Raw genomic sequence first — 6,049 nt, 5'->3', positions numbered from 1 at the left:
CCTCCAAATTGCTTCTTTTTCCTGCCAGTACAGGTACGGACTGTCTGACATGCCTACTTGGATGCTGTCACCGATGTAATCCTTTAACAGACAGACGCACGCTTGTCGCTGCTGCTTTGAGGATGCAAGTGCGGCTACAGCCCACACAATTCACAAAGACAGAAAAAAAAGAACAATATTTTTAATGTTTGTGTAGCACACTTTGAGGGTGTCACCACCCTTTAACAGACAGACGCACGCTTGTCGCTGCTGCTTTGAGGATGCAGGTGGAATCTAGACGGGATTTGGAACCGGGGACACACTACCTCCATCAATTGTCTAAATCCCACTGCAATAATGGCGGATACCGGACGCACGTCTAACACCAACATAGCAGTCAAGGCCTCAGTTATACGTTTTGCTTCAGGATGACTGCTGTCGTACTTCATCCTCATCACTAGGGACTGTTGGAGGGTCAATTGTTTAGTAAAAGTAGCGATGTTCCTACTTCCTCTCTGGGATGATGAACAACTCCCAGCAGCAGCTTCAGCACTAGGAGGAAGTGGTTCTTGATCTTTCCCTATTTTATTTTTATCGGAGAAAGTTTGGTCCTCCATTTATGTTATATTGATATATACGTGCGGCTAAAGCGCACACAAACACAGAAAATATTTTTTTATTTTTGCTGGAGAGTAGTGCACTTTGTGGGTTACACCACCCTTTAAGAAATGAGCCAGCCGGCTCTTTACTTATGGGACACAGGCGCACGCTTGGCACTACTTTGTTGATGCACGTGCGGCTACTGCGCACACAATTCACAAACACAGAAAATATATTATTTTTTTGGTTTGGACTGGAGTGTACTTTGGGGGTTACAGCACCCTTTAACGGTCAAGCCAGCCGGCCCTTTACTTATGACACAGGCGCACGCTTGGCACTATTTTGTTGATGCACGTGCGGCTACTGCGCACACAATTCACAAACACAGAAAATATATTATTTTTTTAGCACTTGGGGGAGCACCCCTGATGGAGAGAGCGCCCCCTGGACAACACTACAGCACCCCTTTAGGACTGGGACACTGCACAGGACTTTGGAGTGGACACAGCCCCTATGGAGAACTGACTGCACAACACAGTCCAGCCAGCCCCTATGGACTTTGAGTAGTGGACACAGCCCCTATTAACAACAGCAGCACAACACAGCCAGCCCCTATGGACTTTGAAGTAGTGGACAACAGCAGCACTACACTACACAGCCCAGCCAGCCCTAACTCCCACCCTCCCTCTTCACTGTCCACAGCCGAGTGAGAAAATGGCGCCGACGCGGGTACCTTTTATATAGGATCCAAAACCCGCGAGACTCGGAAGGCGGGATGATGACGTTTTGCCTCGATTTCAGATCCGAGTCAGGCGGGAAAAGTCGAGCCGGACTCTGATCGGGGGGGCTCGGGGGGTTCGGATTTCAGAAATCCGAACCCGCTCACCCCTAGTTTAAAGGGGTGCCGTAGTATTGAGTATGCGGCTGAGTCGCAGTTTTGCGAACAGAAAAGACACACTTTTGCGTACGCAGTTAAAAAGTCATTATACGGTTGTGTGGTGGTCGCATTATTTTTTGTATGCGACTGGTCCCACAATAGCGTATACGTACTTCCGGTTGTGCTGCCATGGTGTTTAAACAAAGCCATTGAGGTTTACATTTTTATTCTAGTACCAATATCTGGGTTAACGTGTATTTTTCTGCGCAGAAAAAAAAAAAAGTGTGTAACAGTGAATATTTGTTGAACAAAGTTAAGGGTATCGTATGATCCTTAAGGGCTAGGTGCAAGGGTTAGCCTAGCCGCTCGGTAAGCAGCTTTACCGTTCTATACACAGTAGCAGGTGTACATGTTGTCTTTGTTGTAGAGAGGTGCGTGAGAGTAGCCGACATACAAACTCTCATAGGTGTGGAAGTTGCCTTACTAAATCTTATCCGGGTGTGGAAGTTGCCTTTTTCAAATCTTATCCAGGTGTGGAAGTTGCCTTACTAAATCTTATCCAGGTGTGTGGGCGCCGCCGACTTAAATCGTCCACAGGTAAGTGAAAGTGTCTTGATTGTCTTTCACCGGCTTAAATCTGTATTGAAAAGCGTAGGAGTTGTCTCAGAATGGGAGCCACGCAAACAGTAGAGATGTTAGGCAATGATGTACTGCTAATGGAGGCGCCGATCGAATCGGGCCGTCGTATCATGCATACCAACTACGGTACTTATGCAACAAGGTATTGTGATTTATGGTTTAATATGACGAGGAGGAGTGTTAGACCGTTTCCCAGAATTGGTAGTTTTCACAAAAATGTGTTAGACAATGTCCAGGATCACATCAGTATGGTGCGATCCCGAGAGAAAAAGGTTACATATTTTGAATGTTTAAAACTGTGGCAGCATGAAGGGGATGCGTGGCTTAAAAATGTGCAAACGACGCAAACTAGCGTTGCGAGCCCTTTACCAGAAAATACATCCGCGACGCTAAGTTGCGAGCCACAAATTGGCGCGCACGTTCGGCAAGGTAGCGTCATGGAGAGTATTGCCAGCAGTTCACGCTCACCTCCCCCACCTTATGTGGATGGAGGTGCAAGTACAGCTACCAAAAATACCCATAAAAATGTAACAAGCAATTTGTACCCTCTCTTAAGCAACCATAAAGAAAATGTTTATGATGTGGATGATGAGCCTATTGTAATGTCTGCCATTTCTCATACTGTGCAGATGATAGATACTGCATCACCACAATCACGGGTGGTGCCACCATCTCCATCGGTAACTGCAAGGGAAGTGTTAACATTCTCTGCACCCATAGAGGAAGTTGTTAATACCATACGTAGCAGCAGCAGATTAAACCCCCAGCCAGGTAACCAGGTCAGAGGTAGCAACGCTGCCGGTCTGCATCCCATTCGGACAATAACTGTTCTGAATGGAAATGCGGATGCAAACGGTGTAGTGCCCACGAGGGAAGTAGTAATGCATTGTCCATGGACAAGAGCAGAACTAAATTCTATCATAAATGATTTCCCCGATCCCAAATAGGAATTAGCCAAATGTCAAAAATTTTTGAGAAATTTGGGTAGTTCTCATGAGCCCACTAATAAATATTGGCGTGTGGTGTTAAGGGCCTGTCTACCACGCAATACCGACGTGACAAAATTTATCACGGACTGTGTATTGGGTGGCGACGTTCCCTTAACAGACCAAGTAAACCAAGGTAACATTTCCCGCATTGTGACTCAATTGGGTATATATTTTCCAGTAGTAGTTAACTGGAACAAAATCTTCACAATCAAACAAAAGGAGAGTGAAACTGCAGAAGACTATTGCGACCGAGCTCTGCAGGCTATCACCCAGTACACTGGGATAGAAGATATTAAAGATAGCACTCACCACAGGGGAATGATAGTCACGGTACTCATGGACGGTATGAAAGATGATTTAAAGATTCGGGTTCAGACCTCACAACCTGGCTGGAGGGGACTCACAATAGATAACCTCATAGAGTCTGCCATAGAACATGATAAAAATATCACAAAGAAGAGAGAGACCCAGAGCGAAAAACTAATGGCTGTCAGTATCCAATCTCTGGAAGGAATGACAATAACATCACAGCCAACCGACACACACACACACACCTGCACCTGAACAATTACACGTCCTCACCAATCCCACACCACAGCAAACACATCCTTACCCCACATATCATACACAACCACAGGTCCCATACTCATATCCCCCACAATATCCTTACCCTCCCTATCCTTACCCATACCCACCACCTTTCCCTCTTGCTCAAATCCCACAACAATCTTTTCATCCAACCCGTTCAAAATTATGTTTTAACTGTCACCAAGTGGGACACGTAAGTAAGAACTGCAAAATGAAGAACACCACACAGGAACACGAGTTTCCCATGGGTTCATAGGTAACCCCAGTATCTTCTCCCAGGCCTTATATGACTGTTTATTTTCAACCTATCAATGGATCTGTTCTAATGTAAAATGTGGACGATTTATTGTTGTATTTTAGGTCATGTTTAAATGATATTAAATGGTTGTGCTTTATCTCCCACTCATAGGACACAAGGTTGCTAAGGATAAACGGCAGCCATGCCAGGCTGAGGTCGACTATTCGGAATACTATCCAAAACAGTGGCCAAGACATTATTTAGAGCAGTAGCTATTAATAACAAGATTTAATTGCAGGAACCTGTATGCAGATACTATATCCCTAGAATTATTAAAAATGATAGGGTGACGTTTCCAAGAACATATGTAAGATGATGGGTAACAACACTGAGATTATCCCAGACTCTTTTCCTTTATTTGCTCCCCCTTTGAGATACTGTTCAAACAGGCAGCCTCATGTGAAAATATGATAATGAGGTTACTGTGCAGGGTCTCACGAAGATGAATGAGAATATCCGAAATTGAAAGTGTTATTAACTAACATGTCTAATGCAAACTGTCATGATGTCAAATCTGGAGAATTTGTTATGATCCAAATTTTTTTAGCTCAGGTTGTTTGACCGATCGGTGGAAAGGTCCGTATCTGACGATACTACATCCACAAAGGGTGGCCGGGGAAGATACGTGGGTCCATTCCACTCACTATAGGGAGGTTAACCAACCGGTGGAGATACAAGGCAGAGACCAGGCCGATAAATGTGGACCTGTCGATTGCGAGCTTGTGCCGGAAAGATTAAAAAGGTGACTGTGAGATATCTGAGGTAAAGAAATGTGTAGATCAGTGCTTCCAGCAATGGAGTGGTCTGCTGTGGTCATCCTAGTTCTTTTTTTTTCCAGAGTTTTTGTCATGATGATCTGTTTGGGGATACTCAGTGTCTGTGATGGGGGACCATGTGAGCTGATAGCGGAGCTGATGGAGTGGAGTCAGGAGGAGTGCAATGCCAATCAGGGGAGTGCCTGACCAATTTTAGTATTGTAATTGTTCTGTTATTTGGGAAGAATACTTCCAGAAGTTATGATCCTCACACTTGTTGAAATGCTGGGTATACATAAAAACACACCATCAACCTATCTTCACACACAATAAGAACACAGAGGCAAAAGAAATATGATGCGTCCGGTGTGTTCCTATTGTGTTGAAATATGAAAAATAAAAAATAAAAAAATAAAGTAAAACGAAAGAATGAAATTATGATAGTGGCCAGTATGAACACAGAACTGCATTACAACCCTGAACTAGGAAGTACCATCATTTAATGTATTATATTTAGACATGCATAGAATGTATTATTAAAATGTTATTTATAAGAACACCTCAGACAATGTAAAGTCTCAATTCCCCTTCAAGACTGCTGTTATAAGACTGGTGCATCCCCACACCTTTCACATGATCTTCCAAGATCCGCGGTGTGCGTATAATAGTAGTTTTATGTCCCCACTCAGAGACACATTATTGATGGAGTAAGAACCACCTTGTGCCATCCCATAATAACACTAAATAATATGTAAATGTAAGTCTAAATTAAATTTTAATAGCAGATTGTGATAGCATTTTGTTCGCTATCAAAGGGTGGACTGTCGAAGCTAGATTATTGGCTGAGACAAGATCAGTTTAAAATTGAATCGCAGCGACACCATCTTGCGACTGGCCGCAAGACGCCATTTTGCAAAATGGCCTCCTAAGCGCCATTTTAGATAAACTCACATTTTAGTACATCTGGCGATAATACCATTAGCATCATGCGAATACATCTGTGACCATCACCATAGGTTACGGCGATTCACTAAAAGCCTATTTCATTACTTTACGTATTATAAAGGATATATTCCAGAAATGGCTTTACAGTATTGCATTAGAGCAAATGGCCAGGTGACAACTGGCTTGTGTAGATAAGCTTCCTGCATAGTGTTTGCCCACTACGGGTGGTCTGGCTAGAATACATTAGCAAGCTTCCTGCAATGACATGATTTCAAAGGCTAGAGTGTCACCTTAGGTCTGTCTCTTGTAGCTGGGATATTTTGCATTTTCACACAAGAGACCAGGAGAATAAAGAGTTTTCTTTCCTTTGAACACAGGA

Source organism: Taudactylus pleione, unplaced genomic scaffold (genome assembly GCF_031769625.1).
Source record: "Taudactylus pleione unplaced genomic scaffold, aTauple2 ptg000086l, whole genome shotgun sequence".
Lineage (NCBI taxonomy): Eukaryota > Metazoa > Chordata > Amphibia > Anura > Myobatrachidae > Taudactylus > Taudactylus pleione.
Note: the sequence above shows the minus strand (reverse complement) of the source record.